Source organism: Scyliorhinus torazame, chromosome X, assembly GCF_047496885.1.
Source record: "Scyliorhinus torazame isolate Kashiwa2021f chromosome X, sScyTor2.1, whole genome shotgun sequence".
Classification (NCBI taxonomy): domain Eukaryota; kingdom Metazoa; phylum Chordata; class Chondrichthyes; order Carcharhiniformes; family Scyliorhinidae; genus Scyliorhinus; species Scyliorhinus torazame.
This window is the reverse complement of record NC_092738.1, coordinates 8768925-8781794: the sequence shown is the minus strand read 5'-3', so window position 1 is coordinate 8781794 and position 12870 is coordinate 8768925. Positions and strand designations below refer to the sequence as shown.

Here is a 12870-nt window from a genome sequence, read left to right as displayed (position 1 = left end):
AATGCTCCTTGCCATTGATCACTGGTTTTCTGGCAAGCTTTCTACTGCACTGAGTGTTTCATTGTGTACGCCCATCAACCTCCTTCTGGTGCCTAGTCATTCAAAGACCTAATCTGATTCCTCTGCAGCAGAACTGGTGGACGATATTGCCCTCCAGCGAGCTGGCACCTGCCCTATCCTTTCCCCTTGCCCTGTCTCCTGTGGACTTTTGCTCAGTGTCTCACCACATGCAGAGCCTTTCTGAATTCTAGCTTCTAAAATACAAAGACTGTCAGTCCCTGAGATGGGGGCTATGAGTGTGACAAGTGTCTCTTCACCTTCATTTTCTCCTCCCTCTTCCTCTGCTGACTGGGCAGGTTCCAACTCTCATGTTTGGGAAATGAGAAATGTACAAGAATTGGATTGTGGTGAGGGATTAAAGGTAAAGTGTGTGTGCCAACACCATGTGCAGCTTGCAAATGGAAACAGGTTAAAGTCCAACAGGTTTGTTTCGAATCACTAGCTTTCGGAGCACTGCTCCTTCCTCGGGTGAATGAAGAGGTGGGTTCCAGGAACATATATATAGACAAAGTCAAAGATGCAATACGATACTTTGAATGCGAGCATTTGCAGGTAATTAAGTCTTTACAGATCCAGAGAGAGGGATAATCACAGGTTAAAGAGGTGTGAATTGTCTCAAGCCAGGACAGTTGGTAGGATTTCGCAAGCCCAGGCCAGATGGTGGGGGGATGAATGTAATGCAACATGAATCCAAGGATCCGGTTGAGGCCGTATTCATGTGTGCGGAACTTGGCTATCAGTTTCTGCTCGGCGATTCTGCGTTGTCTGAAGGCCGCCTTGGAGAACGCTTACCCGAAGATCGGAGGCTGAATTCCCTTCACTACTGAAGTGTTCCCCGACTGGAAGGGAACATTCCTGCCTGGCGATTGTCGCGCAATGTCCGTTCATCTGTTGTCGCAGCGAACATACCACACTTCGGGACATCCTTTCCTTAGGGCAGCACAGTAGCCCAAGTGTCTAGCACTGTGGCTTCACAGCGCCCAGGGTCCCAGGTTCGATTCCCTGTTAGGTCACTGTCTGTGCGGAGTCTGCAGGTTCTCCCCGTGTCTGCGTGGGTTTTCTCCGGGTGCTCCGGTTTCCTCCCACAGTCCAAAGACGTGCAGGTTAGGTGGATTGGCCATGATAAATTGCCCTTAGTGTTGGGTGGGGTTACTGGGTTATGGGGATTGGGTGGAGGTGAGGGCTTAAGTGGATCGGTGCAGACTCGATGGGCCGAATGGCCTCCTTCTACACTGTATGTTCCATGTTCCTGCAGAATGACTCCTGTGGGTCGTTCCTCTCAGCAATAAGTATACCTCTTTGGAGACTGTTGGGGGGGAATTACAGACAGGCGGTTCTGTGGGCACGGGCGAGACTCCCGGAAGGTATGTTGCCTCCCGGGTGCCAGGGCCAGGGATGTCTCGGATCGTGTCTTCAGGATCCTTAAGGGGGAGGGGGAGCAGCCAGAAGTTGTGGTGCACATTGGTACCAACGACATAGGTAGGAAAAGGGGTGTGGAGGTAATAAACAAGTTTAGGGAGTTAGGCTGGAAGTTGAAAGCCAGGACAGACAGAGTTGTCATCTCTGGTTTGTTGCCGGTGCCATGTGATAGCGAGGCTAGGAATAGGGAGAGAGTGCAGTTGAACACGTGGCTGCAGGAATGGTGTAGGAGGGAGGGCTTCAGGTATTTGGATAATTGGAGCGCATTCTGGGGAAGGTGGGACCTGTACAAGCAGGACGGGTTGCATCTGAACCAGAGGGGCACCAATATCCTGGGAGGGAGGTTTGCTAGTACTCTTCGGGAGGGTTTAAACTAATTTGGCAGGGGAATGGGAACCGGATTTGTAGTCCAGCAATTAAGGTAGCCGATATTCAGGACGCCAAAGCATGTAATGAGGCAGTGGGGAAGGGAACACTGAGAAAGGAGAGTATTTGCAGGCACGGAGATGGGTTGAAGTGTGTATACTTCAACGCAAGAAGCATCAGGAATAAGGTGGGTGAACTTAAGGCATGGATCGGTACTTGGGACTACGATGTGGTGGCCATCACGGAAACCTGGATAGAAGAGGGGCAGAAATGGTTGTTGGAGGTCCCTGGTTATAGATATTTCAATAAGATTAGGGAGGGTGGTAAAAGAGGTGGGGGGGGTGGCATTATTAATTAGATTGTATTGAGTCTGAAGAGATAGGAGAGGTCTTGAATGAGTACTTTTCTTCTGTATTTACAAATGAGAGGGGCGATATTGTTGGAGAGGACAGTGTGAAACAGATTGGTAAGCTCGAGGAAATACTTGTTAGGAAGGAAAATGTGTTGGGCATTTTGAAAAACTTGAGGATAGACAAGTCCCCCGGGCCTGATGGGATATATCCAAGGATTCGATGGGAAGCAAGAGATGAAATTGCAGAGCCGTTGGCAATTATCTTTTCGTCCTCACTGTCAACAGGGGTGGTACCAGGGGATTGGAGAGTGGCGAATGTCGTGCCCCTGTTCAAAACAGGAACTAGGGATAACCCTGGGAATTACAGGCCAGTTAGTCTTACTTCGGTGGTAGGCAAAGTAATGGAAAGGGTACTGAAGGATAGGATTTCTGAGCATCTGGAAAGACACTGCTTGATTAGGGATAGTCAGCACGGATTTGTGAGGGGTAGGTCTTGCCTTACAAATCTTATTGAATTCTTTGAGGAGGTGACCAAGCATGTGGATGAAGGTAAAGCAGTGGATGTAGTGTACATGGATTTTAGTAAGGCATTTGATAAAGTTCCCCATGGTAGGCTTCTGCAGAAAGTAAGGAGGCATGGGATAGTGGGAAATTTGGCCAGTTGGATAACGAACTGGCTAACCGATAGAAGTCAGAGAGTGGTGGTGGATGGCAAATATTCAGCCTGGATCCCAGTTACCAGTGGTGTACCGCAGGGATCAGTTCTGGGTCCTCTGCTGTTTGTGATTTTCATTAATGACTTGGATGAGGGAGTTGAAGGGTGGGTCAGTAAATTTGCAGACGATACGAAGATTGGTGGAGTTGTGGATAGTAAGGAGGGCTGTTGTCGGCTATAAAGAGACATAGATAGGATGCAGAGCTGGGCTGAGAAGTGGCAGATGGAGTTTAACCCTGAAAAGTGTGAGGTTGTCCATTTTGGAAGGACACATATGAATGCGGAATACAGGGTTAACGGTAGAGTTCTTGGCAATGTGGAGGAGCAGAGAGACCTTGGGGTCTATGTTCATACATCTTTGAAAGTTGCCACTCAAGTGGATAGAGCTGTGAAGAAGGCCTATGGTGTGCTCACGTTCATTAACAGAGGGATTGAATTTAAGAGCCGTGAGGTGATGATGCAGCTGTACAAAACTTTGGTAAGGCCACATTTGGAGTACTGTGTACAGGTCTGGTCGCCTCATTTTAGGAAGGATGTGGAAGCTCTGGAAAAGGTGCAAAGAAGATTTACCAGGATGTTGCCTGGAATGGAGAGGAGGTCTTACGAGGAAAGGTTGAGGGTGCTAGGCCTTTTCTCATTAGAGCGGAGAAGGATGAGGGGCGACTTGATAGAGGTTTATAAGATGATCAGGGGAATAGATAGAGTAGACAGTCAGAGACTTTTTCCCCAGGTGGAACACACCATTACAAGGGGACATAAATTTAAGGTGAAAGGTGGAAGATATAGGAGGGATATCAGAGGTAGGTTCTTTACCCAGAGAGTAGTGGGGGCATGGAATGCACTGCCTGTGGAAGTAGTTGAGTCGGAAACATTCGGGACCTTCAAGCAGCTGTTGGATAGGTACATGGATTACGGGAAAATGATATAGTGTAGATTTATTTGTTCTTAAGGGCAGCACGGTAGCATTGTGGATAGCACAATTGCTTCACAGATCCATGGTCCCAGGTTCGATTCCGGCTTGGGTCATTGTCTGTGCGGAGTCTGCACGTCCTCCCCGTGTCTGCGTGGGTTTCCTCCGGGTGCTCCGGTTTCCTCCCACAGTCCAAAGATGAGCGGGTTAGGTGAATTGGCCAATGATAAATTGCCCTTAATGTCCAAATTGCCCTTGGTGTTGGGTGGAGGTGTTGAGTTTGGGTAGGGTGCTCTTTCCAAGAGCTGGTGCAGACTCAGGGGGCCGAATGGCCTCCTTCTGCACTGTAAATTCAATGATAATCTAGGACAAAGGTTCGGCACAACATCGTGGGCCGAAGGGCCTGTTCTGTGCTGTATTTTCTATGTTCTATGTTAAGGGGATCAGGGCTTATGGGGAGAAGGCAGGAACAAAGAACAAAGAAAAGTACTGCACAGGAACAGGCCCTTCGGCCCTCCAATCCCGTGCCGACCATGCTGCCCATCTGAAGTAAAATCTTCTACACTTCCTGGGTCCGTATCCCTCTATTCCCATCCTATTCATGTATTTGTCAGGATGCCCCTTAAACGTCACTATCGTCCCTGCTTCCACCATCTCCACCGGCAGCAAGTTCCAGGCACCCACTACCCTCTGTGTAAAAAAAACCTTGTCTCGTACATCTCCTCTAAACCTTGCCCCTCGCACCTTAAACCTATGCCCCCTAGTAATTGACCCCTCTGCCCTGGGGAAAAGCCTCTGACTATCCACTCTGTCTATGCCCCTCATAATTTTGTAAACCTCTATCAGGTCTCCCCTCAGCCTCCTTCATTCCAGTGAGAACAAACCAAGTTTATTCAACCGCTCCTCATAGCTAATGCCCTCCATACCAGGCAACATCCTGGTAAATCTCTTCTGCACCATCTCTAAAGCCTCCACATCTTTCTGGTAGTGTGGCCTAACTAAGGTTCTATACAGCTGCAACATGACTTGCCAATTCTTATACTCAGTGCCCCGGCCAATGAAGGCAAGCATGCCGTATGCCTTCTTGACTACCTTCTCAACCTGTGTTGCCCCTTTCAGTGACCTGTGGACCTGTACACCGAGATCTCTCTGAATTTCAGTACTCTTGAGGGTTATACCATTCACTTTATATTCCCTACCTGCATTAGACCTTCCAAAATGCATTACCTCACATTTGTCCGGATTAAACTCCATCTGCCATGTCTCTGCCCAAGTCTCCAAACGATCTAAATCCTCCTGTATCCTCTGACAGTCCTCATCGCTATCCGCAATTCCACCAACCTTTGTGTTGTCTGCAGACTTACTAATCAGACCAGTTACATTTTCCTCCAAATTATTTATATATACTACGAACAGCAATGGTCCCAGCACTGATCCCTGCGGAACATCACTAGTCACAGCCCTCCAATTAGAAAAGCATCCTTCCATTGCTACTCTCTGCCTTCTATGACCTAGCCAGTTCTATATCCATCTTGCCAGCTCACCCCTAATCCCATGTGACTTCACCTTTTGTACCAGTCTACCATGAGGGACCTTGTCAAAGGCCTTACTGAAGTCCATATAGACAACATCCACTGCCCTATCTGCATCAATCATCTTTGTGACCTCTTCGAAAAACTCTCAAGTTAGTGAGACACGACCTCCCCTTCACAAAACCATGCTGCCTCTCGCTAATATGTCCATTTGCTTCCAAATGGGAGTAGATCCTGTGTCGAAGAATTCTCTCCAGTAATTTCCCTACCACTGACGTAAGGCTACCGGCCTGTAGTTCCCTGGATTATCCTTGCTACCCTTCTTAAACAGAGGAACAACATTGGCTATTCTCCAGTCCTCCGGGACATCACCTGAAGACAGTGAGGATCCAAAGATTTCTGTCAAGGCCTCAGCAATTTCCTCTCCAGCCTCCTTCAGTATTCTGGGATAGACCCCATCAGGCCCTGGGGACTTATCTACCTTAATATTTTTCAAGACGCCCAACACCTCGTCTTTTTGGATCTCAATGTGACCCAGGCTATCTACACACCCTTCTCCAGACTCCACATCCACCAACTCCTTCTCTTTGGTGAATACTGATGCAAAGTATACATTTAGTACCTCGCCCATTTCCTCTGGGTCCACACATAGATTACCTTGCCGATCCTTCAGTGGGCCAACCCTTTCCCTGGCTACCCTCTTGCTTTTTATGTACGTGTAAAAAGCCTTGGGATTTTCCTTAACCCTATTTGCCAATGACTTTTCGTGACCCCTTCTAGCCCTCCTGACTTCTTGCTTAAGTTCCTTCCTACTTTCCTTATATTCCACACAGGCTTCGTCTGTTCCCAGTGTTATGGGCGAGGCGTTTTCAGAACTTCAAAATGTATCATGGAGTTCAACCAACCTCTCCCTTTAATGGATTTGTTGCTTTTCCTTGCTCACGGCTTTTTCCCGAGGTGTGGAATGACAATTATGGACACGTGGGTTTTGAAACACAAAACAGTGTTGAGTCCATGAACTCAACTTCACATCTTAAATAAACATTGGATCTCTTAACACCCCTTACGTCAAAGATAACTCAGAAAATATTGCAACAGTAAATAATTCCCTAAAATGTTCCTTCAAACTTCCAAGAGACTTTACACCTTTAAACAAAATCACATCAGGTTAAAGGCTTTACTTTAAATCACCCAAATGATCCAGAGTCTTTCATGGCAGAAATCCAGCTCACTGAAAAACACAGACACACACAAGCTGCTTTTCAAACTGCAAAACCAAACTGCAAAATGGCTGATCTGACCTCAGCTCCACCCACTCTCTGACATCACTGTTTTCTTAAAGGTACGTTGTTTAATCATCCATGTCTCAAAGGTACTCTCACATGACACCTCCCCCCAAGATTCTTAAAGGTACATTGTTTAACCAACCATGTCTTAAAGGTACTCTCACATGACACCTCCCCCCCTCCCACCCCCAAGAAAAAAATAAATAAACCATCAACTTCAAGATGGTTTGATTTTTCACTTTTGCACCATTCACTGAGAAATGCACACAGTAAATATACATTTTAATTTAAAGAAAACAACACCGTCAAACAGGTATAATAATATAGTCCATTTTTCTTTGTTCTTCCTCCAACCGAAATCCTTCTCGATTGGCAGTCTCTTTGAACATGAAAGTCTCTGCACGATCCATCCATTCCACTACTCCTCGGCATTTCTCTTTAGAATCAGATACTTTAGTTCACTTTAGATGTATACTTTAAAGTATACTTTAGATACTTGATAGAGTTTTCCGAGGAGGTCACTAAGATAATTGATGCAGGTAGGGCAGTGGATGTTGTCTATATGGACTTCAGTAAGGCCTTTGACAAGGTCCCTCATGGTAGACTAGTACAAAAGGTGAAGTCACACGGGATCAGAGGTGAGCTGGCAAGGTGGATACAGAACTGGCTAGGTCATAGAAGGCAGAGAGTAGCAATGGAAGGATGCTTTTCTAATTGGAGGGCTGTGACCAGTGGTGTTCCACAGGGATCAGTGCTGGGGCCTTTGCTGTTTGTAGTATACATAAATGATTTGGAGGAAAATGTAACTGGTCTGATTAGTAAGTTTGCAGGCGACACAAAGGTTGGTGGAATTGCGGATAGCGATGAGAACTGTCAGAGGATACAGCAGGATTTAGATTGTTTGGAGACTTGGGCGGAGAGATGGCAGTTGGAGTTTAATCCGGACAAATGTGAGGTAATGCATTTTGGAAGGTCTAATGCAGGTAGGGAATATACAGTGAATGGTAGAACCCTCAAGAGTATTGAAAGTCAAAGAGATCTAGGAGTACAGGTCCACAGGTCACTGAAAGGGGCAACACAGGTGGAGAAGGTAGTCAAGAAGGTATACGGCATGCTTGCCTTCATTGGCCGGGGCATTGAGTATAAGAATTGGCAAGTCATGTTGCAGCTGTATAGAACCTTAGTTAGGCCACACTTGGAGTATAGTGTTCAATTCCGGTCGCCACACTACCAGAAGGATGTGGAGGCTTTAGAGAGTGTGCAGAAGAGATTTACCAGAATGTTGCCAGGTATGGAGGGCATTAGCTATGAGGAGCGGTTGAATAAACTCGGTTTGTTCTCACTAGAACGAAGGAGGTTGAGGGGCGACCTGATAGAGGTCTACAAAATTATGAGGGGCATAGACGAGTGGATAGTCAGAGGCTTTTCCCCAGGGTAGAGGGGTCAATTACTAGGGGGCATAGGTTTAAGGTGAGAGGGGCAAGGTTTCGAGTAGATGTACGAGGCAAGTTTTTTACGCAGAGGGTAGTGGGTGCCTGGAACTCGCTACCGGAGGAGGTGGTGGAAGCAGGGACGATAGTGACATTTAAGGGGCATCTTGACAAATACATGAATAGGATGGGAATAGAGGAATACGGACCCAGGACGTGTAGAAGATTGTAGTTTAGTCGGGCAGCATGGTTGGCACGGGCTTGGAGGGCTGAAGGGCCTGTTCCTGTGCTGTACATTTCTTTGTTCTTTGAACCCTGAACGAGCAGTGACCACAATATGATAGAATTTACCCTGCAGTTTGAGAGGGAGAAGCTGCAATCAGATGTAATGGTATTACAATTAATTAAGGGTAACTACAAAGACATGAGGGAGGAGCTGGCCAGAGTTGATTGGAAAAGGAGCCTAGCAGGGAAGACAGTGGAACAGCAATGGCAGAAGTTTTGGGGGGTTATTCGGGAGGCACAGCAGAAATTCATCCCAAGGAGGAGGAAACATGTTCAGGGCAGGACAAGGAATCCATGGCTGACGAGGGATGTCAAGGACAGCATAAAAGCAAAAGAAAAAGCATACAAAGTGGCGAGAATTAGTGGGAAGCCAGAGGATTGGGAAGCCTTTCAAAACGAGCAGAGGACAACTAAAAAAGCAATAAGGAGAGAGAAGATGAAATATGAGTGCAAGTTAGCTAGTAATATAAAAGAAGATAGGAAGAGTTTCTTTCAATATATAAAAGATGAAAGAGAGGCAAAAATAGACATTGGACCACTGGAAAACGTGGCTGGAGAAGTAATAATAGGAAACAAATAAATGGCAGAGGGACTGAATAGTTACTTTGCATCAGTCTTCACAGTGGAAGACACCAGTGGGATGCCAGAGCTCCAGGAGAACCAGGGGGCAGAGGTGAGTGCAGTGACCATTACTAAGGAGAAGGTTCTGGGGAAACTGAAAGGTCAGAAGGTGGATAAATCACCTGGACCGGATGGACTACACCCCAGGGTTCTAAAAGAGATAGCTGACGAAATTGTGGAGGCATTGGTGATGATCTTTCAGGAATCACTGGAAGCAGGAAGGGTCCCAGAAGACTGGAACGTGGCGAATGTAACACCCCTGTTTAAGAAGGGAGGGAGGCAGAAGACGGGAAATTATAGGCCGGTTAGCCTGACTTCGGTCATTGCTAAGATTTTAGAGTCTGTTATTAAAGATGAGATCGCAAAGTACTCTCACATAACTTAAGTAAGTGCACGGTAAAATAGGACTGAGTCAGCACGGCTTTGTTAAAGGGAGGTCATGTCTGACAAATCTGTTAGAGCTCTTTGAGGAGGTAGCAAGGAAATTAGACAAAGAAGAACCAGTGGATGTGACTTATTTAGATTTCCAGAAGGCCTTTGACAAGGTGCCGCATCGGAGACTGTTAAATAAGTTTAAGAGCCCATTGTGTTCAGGGTAAGATCCTGGCATGGGTAGAGGATTGGCTGACTGGCAGAAGGCAGAGAGTGGGGATAAAGGGGACTTTTTCAGGATGGCAGCCGGTGACTAGTGGTGTGCCTCAGGAGTCTGTGCTGGGACCACAACTTTTCACAATAGCCATTAATGATCTGGAAGAAGGAGCTGAAGGCACTGTTGCTAAGTTTGCAGATGACACAAAGATCTGTAGAGGGACGGGTAGTATTGAGGAAGCAAGGGGGCTGCAGAAGGATTTGGACAAGCTAGGAGAACAAAGAACAAAGAAAGGTACAGCACCTGAACAGGCCCTTCGGCCCTCCAAGCCCATGCCAACCATGCTGCCCGTCTAAACTAAAATCTTCTGCACTTCGGCGGTCCGTATCCCTCTATTCCCATCCTATTCATGTATTTGTCAAGATGCCCCTTAAACGCCAATATCGTCCCTGCTTCCACCACCTCCTCCGGCAGCGAGTTCCAGGCACCCACTACCCTCTGTGTATAAAAAAAAAACCTGTCTCGCACATCTCCTCTAAACCTTGCCCCTCGCACCTTAAACCTATGCCCCCTCGTAATTGACGCCTCTACCCTGGGACAAAGCCTCTGACTATCCACTCTATCCATGGCCCTCATAATTTTGTAAACCTCTATCAGGTCGCCCCTCAACATCCATCGTTCCAGTGAGAACAAACCGAGTTTATTCAACCTCTCCTCGTAGCTAATGCCAGGCAACATCCTGGTGAATCTCTTCTGCACCCTCTCTAAAGCCTCCACATCCCTCTGGTAGTGTGGCAACCAGAATTGAACACTATACTCCAAGTGTGGCCTAACTAAGGTTCTATACAGCTGCAACATGACTTGCCAATTCTTCTACTCAGTGACCCGGTCAATGAAGGCAAGCATGCCGTCTGCCTTCTTGACTACCTTCTCCACCTGTGTTGCCCCTTTCAGTGACCTGTGGGCCTGTACACCTAGATCTCTCTGACTGTCAATACTCTTTGAGGAATCTGCCATTCACTGTATATTCCCTACCTGCATTAGACCTTCCAAAATACATTACCTCACATTTGTCCGGATTAAACTCCATCTGCCACCTCTCCGCCCAAGTCTCCAAACAATCTAAATCCTGCTGTACCCTCTGACAGTCCTCACCGCTATCCGCAATTCCACCAACCTTTGTGTCGTCTGCAAACTTACTAATCAGACCAGTTACATTTTCCTCCAAATCATTTATATATACTACAAAGAGCAAAGATCCCAGCACTGATCCCTGCGGAACACCACTGGTCACAGCCCTCCAATTAGAAAAGCATCCCTCCATTGCTACTCTCTGCCTTCTATGGCCTAGCCAGTTCTGTATCCACCTTGCCAGCTCACCCCTGATCCCGTGTGACTTCACCTTTTGTGCCAGTCTACCATGAGAAGACACAACCAGAGTGAGACAGCAAAGAGTGAGTTTGGGAATTTGAATCTAGGTGGGAATTCGAAGATTGTGGGGGAAGAGTTGCTTTTTATCCCTGGTAAGTGACTGGTAAGAAGTTTTTCTTTTCATTGTCTAATTTATTTATTTTTTCTTTCGTTTTTTGGAATTGTAGTTGTATAAGTTTACCGAAGGTTTAAGACATGGCAGGAGATCTCAGACCCGTGTCATGCTCCTCGTGTGCGATGTGGGAGCTCAGGGACACATCCACTGTCCCTGGCTCCTTCACGTGCAAAAGGTGTGTCCAGTTGCAGCTCCTGTTAGACCTCTTGACGGCTCGGGAGCTGCGGATGGACTCACTTTGGAGCATCCGCGATGCTGAGGACGTCGTGGATAGCACGTTTAGCGAGTTGGTCACACCACAGGTGAAAGGTACTGAGGGAGATAGAAAATGGGTGACCAAAAGACAAGAGCAAGAGTAGGAAGGCAGTGCAGGTGTCCCCTGCGGTTATCTCCCTGCAAAACAGATATACCGCTTTGGATACTGTTGAGGGAGATGGCTCACCAGGGGAAGGCAGCAGTAGCCAGGTTCATGGCACCGTGGCTGGCTCTGCTGCGCAGGGGGCAGGAAGAAGAATGGCAGGGCTATAGTGATAGGGGACTCGATCGTAAGGGGAATGGACAGGTGGTTCTGCGGACGCAATCGAGACTCCAGGATGGTATTTTGCCTCCCTGGTGCAAGGGTCAAGGATGTCTCGGAGCGGCTGCAGGACATTCTGTGGGGGGAGGGGGGGGGGGTGGTGGGAGGGTGAACAGCCAGCTGTCGTGGTGCATATAGGCACCAACGATATAGGTAAAAAACGGGACGAGGTCCTACAAGCTGAATTTAGGGAGCTAGGAGTTAAACTAAAAAGTAGGCCCTCAAAGGTAGTAATCTCAGGATTGCTACCAGTGCCACGAACTAGTCAGAGTAGGAATGTCAGGATAGATAGGATGAATGCGTGGCTCGAGACATGGTGCAAGAGGGAGGGATTCAAATTCCTGGGGCATTGGAACCGGTTCTAGGGGAGGTGGGACCAGTACAAACCGGACGGTCTGCACCTGAGCAGGACTGGAACCGATGTCCTGGCGGGGGGGGTGTTTGCTAGAGCTGTTGGGGAGGGTTTAAACTAATGTGGCAGGGGGATGGGAACCGATGCAGGAAGTTGGAAGGTAGTAAAACAGGGACAGAAACAAAAGGCAGTAAGGGGGAATGTGTTAGGCAGAGAAGCCATCGACAAAAATCAAAAAGGGCGACAGTGCAAGGTACAGTGACTGAGGGAGGAGAGTGGGCAGTAAAGTGGCAAATGAAATACAATGTGTGAGGTTATGCACTTTGGAAGGAGGAATTTAGGCATAGACTATTTTTTAAATGGGGAAATGCTTAGGAAATCAGAAGCACAAAGGGACTTGGGAGTCCTTGTTCACGATTCTCTTAAGGATAACGTGCAGGACTTCCGGTGACGGCGGGCGGGAGGCGGGTGCACAATGGAGGGCTCCTGTTCAGGAACGGCATTTTCGGGGTTTTAAGCCCGGTCCCAGGGTCCACGGAGGCAGCAGAAGCAGGGAGGAGGCACAGTGAAGACACAGGAGGAAAAAAAAACCAAAGAAAAATATTGAGGGTGAGCAAAAAAAACGGCCGAAAAAAAAACAGCTGAAGGTCCGTCGGGGAGTGGAAAGGTCACCGCGGGGTCACCAAGGAAAATGGAGGCTGGCGCACCAGGGAAGGCCGCACTGCTTATGGCTGAAGAAATAACTACGGTGATGGCTGCGGAATTTGAAAAGCAGTTGGCGCAGATTGCGAAATGCATGGAGACGGTGAGGAAGGAGATGAGGGAGGTTT

At 47.6% G+C, this 12870-nt stretch overlaps 1 protein-coding gene across 2 annotated transcripts in view; it reads left to right on the top strand.

Annotated features, from left to right (window-relative positions):
- Nucleotides 1-12870, top strand: part of LOC140405453 (cytoplasmic dynein 1 intermediate chain 2-like) — a 190159-nt gene that overhangs the window by 73584 nt on the left and 103705 nt on the right. The window lies entirely within an intron of this gene.